This window comes from Anomaloglossus baeobatrachus, assembly GCF_048569485.1.
Source record: "Anomaloglossus baeobatrachus isolate aAnoBae1 chromosome 5 unlocalized genomic scaffold, aAnoBae1.hap1 SUPER_5_unloc_19, whole genome shotgun sequence".
Lineage (NCBI taxonomy): Eukaryota > Metazoa > Chordata > Amphibia > Anura > Aromobatidae > Anomaloglossus > Anomaloglossus baeobatrachus.
The window spans coordinates 319,744-339,867 of NW_027441794.1; the positions used below are offsets into that span (position 1 = coordinate 319,744).

The window sequence follows — 20,124 nt, forward strand, 5'->3', positions numbered from 1 at the left end:
ATAAAAATGTAAATGAAATAAATGTAAAAGAACACTGATCAAAATTAGAGAATACTTTCAGATACCTGCAAGTTATTGGTGTTAATCTGGCACCTAGTGCTAATTTCTTTAATTATCTGACAAACCCTGTTGGCAGCCTAACTTTTCAGTTTGCACTGACTTTGCAGAAATGGTGTGCCATTACAAAGTGACTGAAACACACCGGCAGCAGGTTATCCATATGAAGGCCAAAGGGGTGACCCTAACAGCCCTAGCAAGAGAATTTGGTTGTTGCAAGTCTGTGATTTCGAGAATATTGCATCTTTACAACATCACAAACTCTTTCAATTCCCCAAAGAAGACTGGTCGCTCTCGCAAGAGAGGACAGGATAATGTGGAGAATCTCCATGGGTAACTTTCAGCACTGCAGCTGGAATTGCTCGCCAGTTCAGCACCGAACAGGGTAAGGATCTGTCTCGTCATACAATGTCACAAAGTTTAAGAGCATTTGGACTGAAAGCACACTCTGCAGTGACCAAAACTCTCATTAGCAGAAAGAATCAAAAGGCTGAACTCACCTTTGGTGAGGAGCATGTTGTGTGGACAGAGAAGTGCTCCATAGAGAGCAAATTTAATTTATTTGGGTCTGATGGGAAACATTATGTTCATCAACGAACTGGGGAAAGACTAAACCCAAAGTGTGTTAAGAAGTCAGTGAATGATGGTGGAGGACGTGTCATGGTTTGGGAAATGTTTTCTGCAGCAGGATTTGGACCTCTCATACCGCTACATGGCAGAGTGAATGCAAGTGTTTATCAAAACCTTCAACAACACGTAGTTCCTTCCTTGCGTTCATCAATCAGCCAGCAATTTTCATGCAGGACAATGTCCCCTGTCACACAACAAAATGGGGAAAGCAGTTCCTTGAAACAAAACATTGAAACAATGAAATGGCTGCCCAGTGTCCTGATCTAAACCCAATAGAAAAGCTCTGGAACATCCTTGATGACAAAGTTATTACATTATTTCTGAAAAAAGCAAGTGATCAGACATTGTTCTCTAATTTTGATCTCCATTGTATTTAGCAGAACTGTATGTAAATGTGCTTATGTAGCAGAGCTGAGCGTGCGTATATTGTCCATGCAGCAGTGTTGTGTGTAAATAAATTTACAACTTTTTTATTTTCTATATATAATTAAATATTAATTGCTTTTGTTTTTTAACCCCTTTACGCCCAAGGGCATACCGGTATGTCTTTGGTCGCCTATCTCCGGTTACTGCGGGCTCTAGTGGTGAGCCCGAGGAAATCTCTGCACATGTCTACTGATCTGATCAGCAGACATGTGTGGCTATCAGGCTCAGGTGTATCGGAGATCCACCCGCACCTGTTAACCCTTTATATCGCGCTGTCAAAACACTGACAGCACGACTTAAATGGCTGCGGTGGGGATTGTGCCGTTTCCCACTGCCATTGGCTGTCCCGTGACACGATCATGGTGCACCAATGTGTTTCCATGGTAGCGCAGGGTCAGCTGATGACCCCTGACACTGCCATGGTGAACTTCCTGGGAGAGCCGACAGATCAGCAGTACTCACAGGATAGCAGCATTTCTGAAATGCTTAGGAAATCGGACTGTGCAGTGATAATGTCCCCTAGGGGACTAGTAAAATAAATAAAAAATGTTAACAAAACGTTTAAAAAAATAGGAAAAAAAATAACAAAAAAACCCTAAAAATTCAAATTACCCTCCTTTTGCCCCCCCCCCCCCCCTGAAAATAAAACCGTTAAAAAAAATAAAAAAAAACCTACACATATTTGGTATCAAGAGAAAAGAGAACAAGAGTTTCTGTAGTGCAAAAATTGTACCAAAATGTTCATTATAAAGAAGGTGAACATCCATTTATTTAGTCTAAAAACATATTAAAACACCAGGACCCTGACATAGACATCACTTAGGGATTTATAAAACAAATTACATGTTATGAGGTTACAGATGGCACAAATAGATATAGAATTGCGGCACTCCTGCTATTGGATAAGGTGCCTGAATAGGGTCCAACCCCGTATCAGTAATGTTCAAAAAATTCGGCACTCAAATTGAAATGAAATAAATTTTATTTTTCCAAAATATTGAACAAGCAATTTCGTGTTCTCAAAAAAAAACGTTTTCGGTCAAATGACCTTCATCAAGTTTTTAACACTAAAAAATAAAAACAGACATATAAAGAAATCATATAGCATGAGAATCATTAGTATGCAATATATACAATTTAGGAGACGTATCCTCAATTAATACAAAAAAGGATTTCTGTGGCAATCAGAGTATACAAAATATATTATATATGCTGATAGAACTTCAGAAGAACAGAACTTCAGAAAACGGAACATCAGAAAAAATTCATCATAACTGACATATAATGTATAGATCAACATTCAATATGCATGGAAATCTGCAACCTATAAGTAAAGAAGAACAATAAGTAAGTAAATAAGTACCGTATTTTTCGCTTTATAAGACGCACCTGATTATAAGACGCACCTAGGTTTTAGAGGAGGAAAATTAAAAAAAAAAAATTGAGCCAAATAGTGTGCTAAAACATTTTAATAAAATTAAAAAAAAAACATTATTTTAACAATTTAGACTCAACAGGAGGGTCTGTTATGGGGGGATTTGTGGATGATGCACTGCTGTGGGGGACCTGTGGATAACGCACTGCTATGGGGGACCTGTGGATGACACTGCTATGAGGGACCTGTGGATGACACTGCTATGGGGAACCTGTGGATGGCGCACTGTTATGGGGGACCTGTGGATGATACTGCTGTGGGGGATCTGTGGATAACGCACTACTATGGGGGACTTGTGGATGACGCACTGCTATGGAGGACCTGTGGATGATGCACTATTATGGGGGAAATGTGGATGACGCATTGCTATGGGGGACCTGTGGATGATGCACTATTATGGGGACCTGTGGATGACACTGCTATGGGGGACCTGTGGATGACACTGCTATGGGGAACCTGTGGATGGCGCACTGTTATGGGGGACCTGAGGATGATGCACTATTATGGGGGACCTGTGGATGATACTGCTGTGGGGGATCTGTGGATAACGCACTGCTATGGCGGACTTGTGGATGACGCACTGCTATGGGGGACCTGTGGATGACGCACTATTATGGGGGAAATGTGGATGACGCATTGCTATGGGGGACCTGTGGATGATGCACTATTATGGGGACCTGTGGATGATGCACTGTTATGTGGGATCCGTGGATGACACGGCTATGGGGGACCTGCATGATGCACTTTTATGGGGATCTGGGACTACCACCCCCCTCATCCTTAGGAATACACCCATGTACTGTATACCATACATGGCTGTATTCTGAAAGATGAGGGGGGTGGTAGTCACATTTACAGTTTGGCCACTACATTAGTCCCTCCCTGGAGTGTTTACACTAAAGGACTACAGCCCCCATCATCCTTCAGAATACACCGATTGATACAGAATATTCTGAAGGCTGATGATGGGGGTTGTGTTCCCCATTGTTCCCCCATGTTCCTGACATTTGTCAGGCTCAGATCACTGATTGGTGGAGGCAGCTCTGCAAAAGTTGTCTCCACCAATCAGCATCCAGCCCTAGCGAGGAGAGGGAGAATCGTTCTTCTCTCTCTCCTCTTTCTTATGATAGTCTCCGTCTGCTGCGGAGATCTAAAATGGAGCCCGCGCATGCGCAGATCGCGATCTTCGAGAGCCGCGATCTCTATCTGCGCCTGCGTAGCCTCCGACGCGATGGACTTCAGGAAAATGGCTACGGAAGGCAGCGCATGCGCAGATGGAGATCTCGCTTCTCTGAGATCTCCATCTGCGCCTGCGTCACCTCCGCAGCCATTTTCCGGAAGTCGCGTTGGAGGCAGCGCAGGCGCAGATAGATTTCGGCTATGGTGACCGCCACCGCAGCCGATTGCCGGGGGATCCATGGCGGCCGCCACCGCAGCCGTTTGCCGCGGGATCCATGGCGGCCGCCTCCGCAGCCGATTGCCGGGGGATCCATGGCGGCTGCACCAGCCTCCTGTGACTCACTCCACCGCCGGATTACTGCCCAGTAAGTTACATTCACTTTGTAAGACGCACCCCTTTTTCACCCACAATTTTGGGGGGAAAAAAGTGCGTCTTATAAAGCGAAAAATATGGTAAGTATTAAATGTCATCAAAATTGGAATTTTGAGACAAGTAATTACTATGGCATCACTAACAATAGATTTCAATAGTAACTAGATTAGATGCACAAAGAAGCCATTGAACTTACCAAAGCTTCAGTACTGATATATAGAAGGAAAACCAGGGCACTGCTTCATTGGAAACATCCAGTAAAAACACAAACCACTGAACACAGAGAGCACTCAATGTGCTAAACCGCTCTGTGTTTTAGTGCAGGACATCCAGGGAGGACTGTATAGAGTTACAGCTACGGGGTGCTTATTCAAAAGGAATCTAGAGACGACAATTCAATGTAAAAAGAAAATGAACAAGCACTCACCGATAGTTGCTGTGTAACACTCTGGTTTAATTCAAATATGGAGGGAACATGCTACGGCATTACAGGGAGGGAGAGGCGATGGTCAGCACACAAAGACGACGGCCGTTTCGCCCCTGAGGGTGGGGCTTCGACGGGTCTTACAACAAAGTGACCTCACTAGCAGATTTATAAAAAAGCAATAACCAGCTCTAATCATAGTGCAAGTGAGTTAAAATCAATTAAAACAAAAAAGTCCAAATGGACTGAATAGTTCTGCAGCTGCTGTCTGCTCTCCTGCATACACTATTGGATAGAGGATGCTGAGCCTTGTAGTTCTGCTCCCCCTGACTCTCCAGCATACAGTCCTGGATGGAGCATGCTGAGCCTTGTAGTTCTGCAGCTGCTGTCTGCTCTCCTGCATACACTATTGGATGGAGTATGCTGAGCCTTGTAGTTCTGCAGCTGTCTGCTCTCCTGCATACACTAGTGGAGAATGAAGAACATATTGAAGAAGGAAATGACATCAGACCTTTTTTTTTTGTTCACTGATCAAAAACGCATAAAGATGCAGTGAGCAAAAAACGCAGCAAAACGCAGCAAGACACGCACCAAAACGCGCGTGTTTTTTGCCGCGTTTTTTTGACGAGGGTGCGTTTTTGTGCGTTTTTTGCCGCAAAAAAACGCACAAAAACGCAGCGTCAAAAAAACGCAGTGTGTGAACCTAGCCTTATGCCTCTTTTCATGCCTTATCCATTCATTTAATCTATTGAGATAGGGAAAACGCAGGAAAAAAATCAGAAAGATTTGACATGCTGCTTCTTTATTCTGCAACTAAATCTGCAAGGAAAAAAGCCCCGTGTGCACAGCACTTCAGGAGCCTTACACACTTTGCTGGGAAGCTTCTTTCCTTGTAATATTGATTCAAATCTGCAAGGAAAAAAGCAACGTGTGCACAGAGCCTAAAATTATACGTTTGGAATCTATGAACTCGCACCGACCTGAGGCCTCACACCGACATGTCCGTTTTACCATATAGTGAACACTGTGAAAAAACACCAAAACCAATAGGGCCGTTGCACTTTTTTTGCAATTTCACTGCCCTTGGTTTTTTTCCCCTCATTTTCCAATCTATATGGTAAAAGTAATGATTTCATACAAAACTACAACTCGTCCTGTAAAACACAAGCTCTCATATGGCAACATTGACGGAAAAATAACAAAGGTATGGCTCTTGGAAAAAGGAGAGGAAAAAATGTATATGAAAAACAAGAAAACGACCGGAGGTGAAGGGATTATTCAATAAGGTAATGGTGACAAAACAGTTCACATTGTAAGTGAAGAGCACGGAGCGAGCACACTAGATAATGATATCAGGCACCAGAAGCAGCTCCAGCAGTTTACAATTCACTGCTGTATTCAGCAATTTCCTAGTTTCATGTCTCAGAGTCTCGGTCACCAGTATTATGTAGTAAGACCCTCAGTGGAGAATCATAAGGGTAAGTTCACACAGTGCGTTTTTTGCGCGTTTTTCAGGTGCGTTTTTGCTCAGAAAACTGCATGACTTTGCTTCCCCAGCAAAGTCTGTGTTTTAATTTTTGCTGTCTGCACACAGTGGGTTTTTTTAGCTGCGTTTTTGTGGTGCCCACAAAAACGCAGCATGTTAATTATTTTTGCGTTTTTCACTGCGTTTTCCACCCATTGAGTTCAATGAGATGTTCAAAAACAATGAAAAACGCAAATTGCAAATATAGCTGCGTTTTAGTGCGTTTCTATGTTTAAAAACACAGCTATAAACACAAGGGGTGGGTAGTAAAGTGACATGTACAGGAAGAGGATTCCTTCTGTAATTAAACACAGAAGCGTGAATCCTCTCGCCACCGCTGCCTCCACCTCCCGTCTGGTGCCATGCCCGCTCCCATGCGGCGCCATGGCCGGGCAGGAGTTGGAAGCAGCTGCGAAATCAAAAGTGAACAGTAGAAAAAAAATGTCATACTCACCTGTCTAAAGACTCTTGGTGCCATGTCCACTCCCAGCTCCTCTTCCCGGTACCGCCGCTCCGGCTGTGTGAAGACTTCCGATAGCTGCAGGACCTGGCGGTGATCACCTGATGCGGTCACCATAATGCAGTGATGCATCAGGTGATCGTAAGTCTTGCGGTGACGCCGGCTTTTTACCACCCGGCTGGCTTAAACTATCAGCTGATGTCATTAGGAGACCACTTCACTGATTACCGGCAGCTCCTGCAGCGATCGGACGGGAGTCAGCACAGACGTATTTTTTTGGGTTTTTTTGCACCGATGCATCAGCTGATTGTATAAACGGCTTTCATACAATCAGCTGATGTGTGATGTGATTCACCTCCTTGAACCTGAGACATTATCTGATCGGTATGCCTTCCAGCAAACCGATCAGATGATATTGGATCTGGATTGGACGGCGCAGGACCCTTGACCCAGGATTACTGCGGGGGAGGGTTCTTTATTTCAATAAAGATGGAGTCACTAATTGTGTTGTGTTTTATTTCTAATAAAAATATTTATCTGTGTAATGTGTTTTTTTTTATCTTTACTAGATATCCATGGTGGCCATGTCTAATATTGGCATGACACCATGAATTTCGGGCTTAGGGCCAGCTGATAATATACAGCTATCCCTAACCCCATCATTACCCAGCGAGCCGCCCGGCATCAGGGCAGCTGGAAGAGTTGGATACTGCGCCAGAAGATGGCGCTTCTATGAAAGCGCCATTTTCTGGGGTGGCTGTGGACTGCAATTCGCAGCGGAGGTACCCAGAAAACTTGGGCACTCTGTACCGCAGATTACAATCTCCAATCTCCAGCTGCCTAGTTGTACCTGGCTAGACTCAAAAATTGGGCGAAGCCCACGTCATTTTTTTAAAAATTATTTCATGAAATTCATCAAATAATTAAAAAAAATGGGCTTCCCTATATTTTTGGTTCCAAGCCGGGTACAAATAGGCAGCTGGGGGTTGGGGGCAGCCCGTACCTGCCTGCTGTACCTGACTAGCATGCAAAAATATGGCGAAGCCCACGTCATTTTTTGGGGGGGCAAAAAACTCCTGCATGCAGTCCTGGATGGAGGATGCTGAGCCTTGTAGTTCTGCTGCCCTTGCCTCTCTCTCCAGCATACAGTCCTGGAGGGAGCATGCTGAGCCTTGTAGTTCTGCAGCTGTCTGCTCTCCTGCATACACTAGTGGAGAATGAAGAACATATGGAAGAAGGAAATGACACCAGACCTTATTTTTATTTTCCAACAATCTTTAATGACATTGTTCACTGATAAAAAACGCATAAAAATGCAGTGAGCAAAAACGCAGCAAAAAACGCACCAAAAGGCGGTAAAAATGCACGTGTTTTTTACAACTTTTTTTGCCGCGGATGCATTTTTGTGCGTTTTTTGCCGCAAAAAATGCACAAAAACGCAGTGTCAAAAAAACGCAGTGTGTGATCTTAAAACATCCAATTAGAATTAGAATTGTTGAATCCTGCCTTTATTTATATGCGGTGATTCCCTCATTCTGGTTTGGCGTCTACCTCTGTTAGGAGGTGTTTTATGTGTACCATAGTGAAGCTCCCTGATGAGTCTTACATGAAATGCGAAATGCGTAGAGACCTATGAGCACACCCTTTTCCGGTCATCATTAAGGGGTATGGTGAAGCTTTTTACTTTCGCTCCCTCTCGTAGATCCAGCAATTATTTCATGGCAAACTTCACCGGACTTCAACCTCAACACCGGTGAGACCATTCCATATCTATTTTTGCTATTGACGCTTTTTCATGCAATCTCTCACTATGTATGTTACATACAAACATCGTACTTTCATTTCCTCAGGTTTATATAGAGTCGCTAATTAACATAGTGACAGTTTAGCCTATACACCATTATTATTTATAGGGGGGTTCTCACTTCTCTGTGGTTTTCCCTGATTGATGTTGGGGTTAATATTGACCTTAGAATCTTTACACTTTTAGCAATTGGGGACATTAGGGACTGATATATTTTTCTCCTGCCTCAGTATATGATTTATTGTTGCCCAATAATTATCATCAGGGGATTGGCTCCCTTCATTTATAAGAGGCCTTTTTTATACATAATAGTTGTGTGTGTCCTTATCTGTTTCCCCCTAATTATTTTAAATATTTATTATTAAAAGTTATATTTTAATATTACCCAGCTATTATATATATATTTGTCATTTGGGGTATTTCAGTTGCTTTTTGCTATAATTAGTGTTATCAGTGAAATCCTCTGCGTTTTATGTATTTTCAGAAATCTCATATCTGCAGTGTAAACTGATGATAGCTGCAGGTTTGTGACCTCAGTATGTAATTGATGCTGCTGATATAGGAGTCTCACTCACAAAGGTGACACATGCAGCTTCCCCGTACATTTATCACAATGATATCTGCAGCGGGATTTACCAGTCTGTTATCATGGGGGTCCTCCACTGCCGGAGGACCACAGCAAGTCTGCTCCATGGGAACATTGTCTAAAGATTATTGGAAAGTGGAAATTAGAAAATAACACAATTGTTCCCCCTACATGACGTCCCTCAGCATTGATCAGGAGGCCGGGATGTCACCTATTATTTTAACTTCTGTCAATATTCACTTAGCAGAACTTACTATGGACGTACTTAGTGGATTTACTTCTTTCTTAGAGCTGGGCCTGTGGTCTGTTACAGGGGTCATTAATGTCTTACTCTGCTTCCAGCTTTGACTTAATGGGGCATTCGATTAATTAGACTTGTTAAAGAAGTTGGGGCAGAATTTCGTTTCACCACCTCCCGGGGCCGGGGGAAGTATTTGATTAAGAGAAAAAATAAATAAGAGACGCATTACTCGCCAGTCACAGCCCCTGCTGCATCTTATCTCTGGCCTTTGTGTACCTGACTGCAGCCATAATGTGCCACATACAACATGTGACCGCTGCAGCCCATCACTGGCCTCACAGTGTAGGTGATGTAACGGTCATGTGTGATATCGAACTCATCATCGCAGCAGAGGAGTAGACTAATAGTGGAGAGGAGCGCTAAAGTGGTAGTGTTAGGGTGAACTCTTAACCAGAGATCACTAGTTGCCTACTGCCTGGCCTAATTGGTATAGAACAAGTGGATGCGTAAAGAATTAACACCAGACACAGTCGGATATGAAATCTCTTCTTGGTCACAGTAAAAATGGCAGCCAAAGAGAACAGGAGAACCCGTGTGGTTTCTGATATAGGCTAGGGGCGTACACAAGTTCAGATATGCCCATTTAGTGGGACAGTTCATGGGCTAGCCAATGGAGAGATCTGTGTTGTTGTTGATGGGCGGCTCTGACTTCAGTGGATCAGTCCATGGTGATGGTGATGGGAGGAACGTCATCTGGTGGATCCATGCTGATGGTAGGGTCTGTTATGTCATCGGGGGCCATCTTGGCTTCCTCTGAAAAGTGACTGGCTTATGTATAGAGAATTGATTTAATTAAACACACTTCTCACAGTGCTCTATGTCCAGAGGTTAATCAAGTATTTAATCTTATGGCTCTGCTCAGCAGTCCCCCCTAAATACTTCATTAACCTTCTGACCCTACCGTGGTCCTTTAACACATCAGCTCTATAATGCTTTAACTGCAACTTTTTTCATTTTTCTATCTGCTATACAAGCAATGCTAAGCCTTTGCCCCCGCTGATACAGACTGTTGATCAGAGAGTTGATCACATCCCAAACACACAGTTCACAGAGGCACAGCTAACAAACCAGTCCTTAGAACAGACTATTTAATGCCGAAGAGATCACCCACATTTTGAGATTAATCGATTAGAAAGAGTAAGGCAATTGTAAGAATAAGCTTCTTACCGTTATGCTGCAGCTTTTAGCATTACTGTTTCTGAAAGATTGATACTTAGTCAACATCTGAGTTCTGTCCGCATCTTCGAGACTTTTCTACCTGATTACACCTGATTTTATCACAACTCTAATGGATCTCTTCTTGTCTTGGGTCCATAGTCTATCACCAGGAGGCCTTTAACAAGATTTCCCTTACACATGCATCTGATTACCTTCAGTAACACAGAGTAGCACTTTTACGGCTTCAAATACCAACAAATAAGACAATACCAGTTACCTACAGGTGTGTGTTACCGTTAAAACCTCACTTACACCCTCAAACTAATGATCTGGTTCAGGTCAGATAATGTTTTTCCCACCATGAGCCCTTATTTGTATAATGTTCCTGTACCCATTGTGCCCTTATCATGGTTATTTCCCATGTATCAGCCCCAATCTAGAAATTCTCCATAAGGTTCTATGTGAGATAATCCAGCACTATGTGTGTTGTGACCCTCATTCTGCCGGTACGATGGACTCTTTACAGCGGCTGTTGTCTCCAGATGGGTTTTCCCTCAAGCTTCATGGAAGTTGCTGTGGTTGGGAAAAGTTGGACCGTTCCATCTGATTCTGACTCATGGCTCTTTCTGACTTGTCTTTTTAGGATCACCCAGTCTCCTGGCTGGAGACCATGTGCTCCTGACACTGATTTAGGATCTGGAATTGGAGGATACACATGTTTAACACACTATATAGGCAGTTGTATAAGGCTCGTACATCACTGGTCAGGATATCACACTGTATCTGAAGTATCTATGAGAAATATAATCACATTCTAGGTGCTAAACCAAAAATATCTTATGTAAAGATCTAATTATTAAGGAAAACGAACATTTGTTACATGATTTGCCAGCGTCCACCATTATCTTGTGGATCGTTACATGTTTATGTTATAATCATTAAAATGCCAATCATACATACACCCATGTGAGTAATTATAGACACAATTAGTTATTCCAATAAAGGAGGGGGCAGGGATTGGGGCTATAGCCCTAAACTCTCCCTACCTCGCAGCGGAGGTCAACACCTTATAAGGCGAATTGGTGCCCCCGCTCACCGACGGTTCACCCTCCCTATCCCTACACTGCTAAGCTAATACATGCTGCTAATATCAATGAGGAAATATAGAAACGTGAGATACAGGGGATAAAGAGGCGTCAATATGCAAGTATACAGTTAGGTCCAGAAATATTTGGACAGTGACACAATTTTCGCGAGTTGGGCTCTGCATGCCACCACATTGGATTTGAAATGAAACCTCTACAACAGAATTCAAGTGCAGATTGTAACGTTTAATTTGAAGGTTTGAACAAAAATATCTGATAGAAATTGTAGGAACTGTCACATTTCTTTACAAACACTCCACATTTTAGGAGGTCAAAAGTAATTGGACAAATAAACCAAACCCAAACAAAATATTTTTATTTTCAATATTTTGTTGCGAATCCTTTGGAGGCAATCACTGCCTTAAGTCTGGAACCCATGGACATTACCAAACGCTGGGTTTCCTCCTTCTTAATGCTTTGCCAGGCCTTTACAGCCGCAGCCTTCAGGTCTTGCTTGTTTGTGGGTCTTTCCGTCTCAAGTCTGGATTTGAGCAAGTAAAATGCATGCTCAATTGGGTTAAGATCTGGTGATTGACTTGGCCATTGCAGAATGTTCCACTTTTTTGCACTCATGAACTCCTGGGTAGCTTTGGCTGTATGCTTTGGGTCATTGTCCATCTGTACTATGAAGCGCCGTCCGATCAACTTTGCGGCATTTGGCTGAATCTGGGCTGAAAGTATATCCCGGTACACTTCAGAATTCATCCGGCTACTCTTGTCTGCTGTTATGTCATCAATAAACACAAGTGACCCAGTGCCATTGAAAGCCATGCATGCCCATGCCATCACGTTGCCTGCACCATGTTTTACAGAGGATGTGGTGTGCCTTGGATCATGTGCCGTTCCCTTTCTTCTACAAACTTTTTTCTTCCCATCATTCTGGTACAGGTTGATCTTTGTCCCATCTGTCCATAGAATACTTTTCCAGAACTGAGCTGGCTTCATGAGGTGTTTTTCAGCAAATTTAACTCTGGCCTGTCTATTTTTGGAATTGATGAATGGTTTGCATCTAGATGTGAACCCTTTGTATTTACTTTCATGGAGTCTTCTCTTTACTGTTGACTTAGAGACAGATACACCTACTTCACTGAGAGTGTTCTGAACTTCAGTTGATGTTGTGAACGGGTTCTTCTTCACCAAAGAAAGTATGCGGCGATCATCCACCACTGTTGTCATCCGTGGACGCCCAGGCCTTTTTGAGTTCCCAAGCTCACCAGTCAATTCCTTTTTTCTCAGAATGTACCCGACTGTTGATTTTGCTACTCCAAGCATGTCTGCTATCTCTCTGATGGATTTTTTCTTTTTTTTCAGCCTCATGATGTTCTGCTTCACCTCAATTGAGAGTTCCTTAGACCGCATGTTGTCTGGTCACAGCAACAGCTTCCAAATGCAAAACCACACACCTGTAATCAACCCCAGACCTTTTAAGTACTTCATTGATTACAGGTTAATGAGGGAGATGCCTTCAGAGTTAATTGCAGCCCTTAGAGTCCCTTGTCCAATTACTTTTGGTCCCTTGAAAAAGAGGAGGCTATGCATTACAGAGCTATGATTCCTAAACCCTTTCTCCGATTTGGATGTGAAAACTCTCATATTGCAGCTGGGAGTGTGCACTTTCAGCCCATATTATATATATAATTGTATTTCTGAATATGTTTTTGTAAACAGCTAAAATAACAAAACTTGTGTCACTGTCCAAATATTTCTGGACCTAACTGTATATATCCAATTCATTCCCAAAGATTAAATATTCAAACTCTGTATTTTACATAGCTGTTTGGTAGCTTAAATCAATATGATACAGCAAATTCAAGGACCAAACCCTAAAAGAAATTAAATATCTCACATGTATAACATGTACCCACTGTATCAATATAATAATAAGGCTAGGTAAAGTCATGAGGAGATCTTGTCCAATCACAGACCCTCCACTGTCCAATTCACACTCAGGCTATTAAAATAAACGCATATTTGTCAGACATTTAGCTTGAAATAAGCCCAACGCGTTTCTCCCCTCTTCACAGTGGCAGACAGAGGTTCATCAGAGGCATCCCCAGGTACTGATCTCTATAATCACCTTTGCTATAGAATATCTACTTTTACCACTTTTTAGGAACTCCATCTTTACATACCACCAGCATCATGAGTTTTTCAGCAGTAATGTTTTCCATACTGGATATGTTTCAGAGCAGACCTGAAAAGAAATTCACACAACACGCACAAAACTCATATAAACCTACTCATGGTAGATATATATGACTAATCTGCAATCACCGGAGCAGTAGAGCGGATGAGGGGGTGTTTCTACGAGGTCTTTACAGTTTTTCTACCTTAATGTGCACACATCTTACAAGACTGGATGTATCTGGTCACCTGGGTACTGAGCAGTGGTGCTGCCCAGATCTTGTCCACCACCACACTCTTTGTCACGTGCTTATTGGTTACCTGGGCCATTATTGAGTAGAGCTCTCATGGCAGAGAAAGCTTACCACCCTTTATCCACAGACCTTCCTCAGTCACTGGCTCCCTGCGTCTCACACTCCATTCATTGCTGAATCGCTTGTTCCTGTAAGGATTTAAGAACACAAGGAGTGACAGATGTCACGGACAACGTGACAGGAGCCACCGAGGTACTGGTCTGCATTGGTAAAGGACTCTCAACTCTAGGCCCATTCACTGCTTCTTTGTTGTCTGCTCCATCAGTCACCGGCTCCTTTGATAACAGGAGAGCGCCTCCACCTGGGCTCATACACACTCTCTACGGTCTTTATAGATTTATCACGTCACACTAGAAAAGATCCGCTGCCTATATGCACATTTTTCTATTATACCCCCCTCCGCTCTACAAACCACAGCGATCGCAAATCTTCATCTCGTTCTCCTATTACGATGAGAGAGGAGTGAGTGGTTTGATTTTTATTACCTCATGTTGCGTAACCTCAGCATATCCAGTGTAGAATCAACCAGCATCTTGGTATCTGGATCCATCTACGGAAAAACTCAAAATCTGCATTAGCAATGGCCTCATCTGAGACTTGTTCAAAACCTGACAATTCTTGTTACATCAGAGCAATCATATGTATGTCTGCTGTATCCTTCTCACAGATAAAAAATATAAAGAAAACTTAATAGAAAAACTCAATCGATGAACAAATTAAAACCTTAAATAATACGTGTGATTTTCCACATCATCTTTCCCCCCTTTTTTTAATCTATTATCCAAAACATAATTAGATTCAAAAAGTGTGTGGCCCCGGAGGGCTACATTTAGGCATAAAAGTCACATTGTATAGATTGTACCTAATCAAGAAAACCAGAAATATTGTTTTTATCTGTAACTTAATAATGGAAAACCCTTTCAATGGCTTTTATAACCTTTGCTTGGACCACAGAAATCTGCACTGCAATCATTCTTTCTATAAAAAGAAAGCAGATTATTCAATACATTAAATATAAAACACAGAATGTCATAAACCATCCACATTCCTTAAAACAAATTATTGTAATTATTAATAAATATAATAATGAATTATTATATTATTATTATTATTAACTATAATAATGTAGCCTAACCTTTGGATATTGGATGTAGGGGCGTTCATATTTGAAACATTGAGGAGATTATCAGCATCTCTGTGATACTGTCCTATAACCTGAAGGGATAAAAGAATCTAGAACAAATAAACTGGCCATGTGGGAAAACAAAATGTTGATTTGCCATAGAAAAATTATCTAACAGACTTCTATGCTTGAAAAGCTATCAATGAATCTAAACATGTCCACAGTTGACTTTTATTTCTTTGGGATAAAATTAGTAAAATAAAACTATTGTCAATGACCTTTTTCCAATATAATTTGCAATGAATTAAATGCAGGAAGCCCCTTTTTTTTCCTCTTGGGCTTCTCTCACAATAGATCGAAGATGAGATGAAAAGCCTGCCCTACAGGTTTGTGTTTTTTTCTAAAAGTTGCTCCTTTCCCCAAAAGCCAAAAGCACACTCTGTTCATTTTCCCTGGACCCGAGTGATATCTCCCTCCTTCTGTTGGATTTTTTTATTACTATTTATTTATTTTCCTTTCTGCAAGACATGGATATCCCACGGATATATTTATCTATTTATTTTTTTAAAACATGCAACTCTCAGGATTATTCGCCACTTTCGTAATTGGAATATGTATTATTTATCATGACATCTGCCGCAAAGGTACGTTTATTTTAAGGTTTTTCTCTTATTCTTTTATTGCTTATTAATTAATAAGATATTGCTCCTTGTGACTGTCCTAACTCAATCCAACCTGCACACTGGATCTATATTAAGTGTCTTCCACAACTACCCAATCATTCAATATTCCATCTTTTAGTGCTATAAACATTTACTAACACTTCATGTTATTCAGCGGCTGCAGTTTTGTCAGCTCCACTGAGGCCTATAGAAAATGGCCCCACAGCACGTGATTTCCTTCTCTTTGTTGGGATTGTAGCATCATGTGGGGGGAGGGGAAGGGAAACTTTTTTTTTTTCTTTCTCAACTATTTCCCCCTATATTCTATAGTCTGGATTTTATACATACACACCACACATACATTTATATATATCATATACACACATTGAGATATCTACAGTCCTGATCCAACTACAGTTAAAAACACTCATGTTTCTGTCTAAGTATATAGTACTCCATCCAATCCATTGCACATCCCCCGACTCACTCTCTGTCTTTGTCTCAATCATGCCTCAGCCATGTGCTTCATCCACCATTTTAAAATCTGTAGGAACTTGTGGCAGAGAAAAGGGAAAACTGACCTCACATCAGCTCAAACTCTGTCTCCCCATTTTCTATAGTCTGTACTTATACATATATATTTATACACACACACACACACATATGTCCTAGATCTAAGTCTAATTGTAGATAAAAAAAACAACTTATTTTTCTGTCTAAGTATATAATAGTCCACCCAGTCTTTGTTCAAACATTTACAGAGCACATGGTCTTCACACACCCCCCCTCACTTCCTGTCTTTGTTTCAATCATGCCTCAGCCATGTGCTTCGTCCACCATTTTAAAATGTGACCTAAAATGGCTGCAACCAAAAATAGCATGTGGTTTCCGAATTTTTTCCGACTACAACTACACACAACTTCATCAATTTCTCCATCTTTCTCTCAAGATAAACAACACCAAACAAGCAATCTTTCTCTATGCATACCAAGATAAGAATAACAGACAAACAAAGAGACGGGGAGGTGACACAACTGAAACACTAAAGAAAGCCTAGGGTTTGCAGCATACACTTCCAAATCCTTCCTTACTCTGTCATGTGGTCCCTGTCTGATTTCTGCGTTCTGTAATTCACAAAGACACCAATGGTGTCACCCCTGGCTACAAGGTGTCTATACCGGCCGATTCGCCTCTCTTGGAGGACTTATAACTAGCCTAATAAAAAACCACCTAGTATCACCCCTGACTACAAGGTGTCTATACCGGCCGATTCGCCTCTCTTGGAGGACTTACAACTAGCCTAATAAAAAACCACCTAGTATCACCCCTGACTACAAGGTGTCTATACCGGCCGATTCGCCTCTCTTGGAGGACTTACAACTAGCCTAATAAAAAACCACCTAGTATCACCCCTGACTACAAGGTGTCTATACCGGCCGATTCGCCTCTCTTGGAGGACTTACAACTAGCCTAATAAAAAACCACCTAGTATCACCCCTGACTACAAGGTGTCTATACCGGCCGATTCGCCTCTCTTGGAGGACTTACAACTAGCCTAATAAAAAACCACCTAGTATCACCCCTGACTACAAGGTGTCTATACCGGCCGATTCGCCTCTCTTGGAGGACTTACAACTAGCCTAATAAAAAAACACCTAGTATCACCCCTGACTACAAGGTGTCTATACCGGCCGATTCGCCTCTCTTGGAGGACTTACAACTAGCCTAATAAAAAACCACCTAGTATCACCCAAGCTTGCGCTAAGCCCCAATGGTATCCGTACCAGCCATTTCACGTCCAGCGTTAGGCCCCAAGACTACCACGTACCAGCCACAATGCGCAACTTAAACGCTATGCCCCAATGGTATCCGTACCAGCCATTCCATGCTACACTGCGCTAGGCCCCAAGATTACCACGTACCAGCAGTCCCACGTATTTCCTCACAGAGCCATAAACTGTACCACAGGCGACAAACGTATACTATACCACAGACAATATCCTTTACCATATCAACAAATTTGAGAGCCCGTGAAAAACACGTGCCTAACCTGACCAATTAAAACCTGCCCTATATCTCTAGGTCTTGTACCAAACCGTATTAACTACTTAAGTTTCCACTAGAACCACAAACCATATCACAGGCGACAACTAACAGAACTCATAAACCCACATGCTCTCTTCACAAATACACAACAGGCAGCAGGCAACTGAATATGTGACGGTTCTTCCGAGATTAATATGGCCAATAGCCGTGAGACCCGTCTGCCCGTCAACAGATACCCCAACAAACCGGACACAGTCAGGCAATCAGTGCCAAACACCCCACCGAGACCACGGGAAGACTACAGATTATGAAAAATCAGCAGACCTACCGTACTCTCGTTCGGAAGTGATCAATTTCCTGGGGTGTCCAGCACGTCATGCCATTCCAGTTGCCGGTTCATCAGGATTTCAGGTGTCTCCGTCTATTGGCTCCACGTTGGGCACCAATAATGTTAGGGTGAACTCTTAACCAGAGATCACTAGTTGCCTACTGCCTGGCCGAATTGATATGGGCCAAGTGCATGCATAAAAGAATTCACACCAGACACAGTCGGATATGAAGTCTCTTCTTGGTCACAGTAGAAAATGGCACCAAACAGACTGAGGAGACTCATGCGTCCTCTTGATATAGGCTAGGGGCGTACACAAGTTCAGATATGCACATTTAGTGGGACAGTTCATGAGCTAGCCAATGGGGAGATCCGTGTTGCTGTTGATGGGTGCGTCTGACTTCAGCGGATGAAACCATGGTGATGGGAGGGACGTCATCTGGTGCATCCATGCTGATGGTTTGGTCCGTGATGTCTTCTAGCTTGACCACCTTATATGGTATCTTCTTACACCTGGACATTCCTTGCATTCCAGGCAAGGTGTGGAGAAACAGGCAATAGCAGCCATCTTTATATCTGTGTCATGTATATGATCTGAAACCTGAATTACGTAAGGCAAATCGACATATTTCCCACAATCCCTTGTCAAGAAGTTAATTAAGTATTTCATCTTATGGCTCTCCTCAACACCAGTACACTATATGGTAAAACTAATGGTTTCATGCAAAAGTACAACTCGTCCCACAAAAAAAACCAAGCCCTCATATGGCAAGATTGACGAAAAAATAGAAAAGTTACAGCCTTCTGTCTCAAGCCCTAAAAATAGGATTCTAGCACAACCCGTGAAGTGGCTATTGACTTTAATAAGGCAGACCCAGGACCCAGCAGAGCTGAACTGGTTGGGCAGCGAGAATACAGCAGAGCTGAACTAGTTGGGCAGCTAGGATGCAGCAGAGGTGAACTGGTTGGGCAGCTAGGATACAGCAGAGCTGAACTGGTTGGGCAGCGAGGATGCCGTAGGGCTGAACTGGTTGGGCAGCTAGGATACAGCAGAGCTGAACTGGTTGGGCAGCTAGGATGCAGCAGAGCTGAACTGGTTGGGCAGCTAGGATGTAGCAGAGCTGAACTGGTTGGGCAGCTAGGATTCAGCAGAGGTGAACTGGTTGAGCAGCTAGGATACAGCAGAGCTGAACTGGTTGGGCAGCCAGGATGCAGCAGAGCTGAACTGGTTGGGCACCTAGGATACAGCAGAGCTGAACTGGTTGGGCAGCGAGGATGCCGTAGGGCTGAACTGGTTGGGCAGCTAGGATACAGCAGAGCTGAACTGGTTGGGCAGCTAGGATGCAGCAGAGCTGAACTGGTTGGGCAGCTAGGATGTAGCAGAGCTGAACTGGTTGGGCAGCTAGGATTCAGCAGAGGTGAACTGGTTGAGCAGCTAGGATACAGCAGAGCTGAACTGGTTGGGCAGCCAGGATGCAGCAGAGCTGAACTGGTTGGGCAGCTAGGACCCAGCAGAGCTGAACTGGTTGGGCAGCTAGGATTCAGCAGAGCTGAACTGGTTGAGCAGCTAGGATGCAGCAGAGATGAACTGGTTGGGCAGCTAGGATGCAGCAGAGCTGAACTGGTTGGGCAGCTAGGATGCAGCAGAGCTGAACTGGTTGAGCAGCTAGGATGCAGCAGAGGTGAACTGGTTGAGTAGCTAGGATACAGCAGAGCTGAACTGGTTGGGCAGCTAGGATACAGCAGAGCTGAACTAGTTGGGCAGCTAGGATGCAGCAGAGCTGAACTGGTTGGGCAGCTAGGATACAGCAGAGCTGAACTGGTTGGGCAGCGAGGATGCCGCAGGGCTGAACTAGTTGGGCAGCTAGGATACAGCAGAGCTGAACTGGTTGGGCAGCTAGGATGCAGCAGAGCTGAACTGGTTGGGCAGCTAGGATGCAGCAGAGCTGAACTGGTTGAGCAGCGCAGGATGTAGCAGAGCTGAACTGGTTGGGCAGCTAGGATGCAGCAGAGGTGAACTGGTT

The 20,124-nt window shown here is 43.1% G+C and overlaps 1 protein-coding gene and 1 long non-coding RNA gene across 2 annotated transcripts in view; one reads left to right on the forward strand and one right to left on the reverse strand.

The window, feature by feature from the left end:
• The window catches only part of LOC142258946 (uncharacterized), a 450,433-nt gene that overhangs the window by 208,894 nt on the left and 221,415 nt on the right, over positions 1 to 20,124 (reverse strand). The window lies entirely within an intron of this gene.
• LOC142258944 (uncharacterized) overlaps positions 1 to 20,124 on the forward strand; it is a 104,605-nt gene that overhangs the window by 21,152 nt on the left and 63,329 nt on the right. The window lies entirely within an intron of this gene.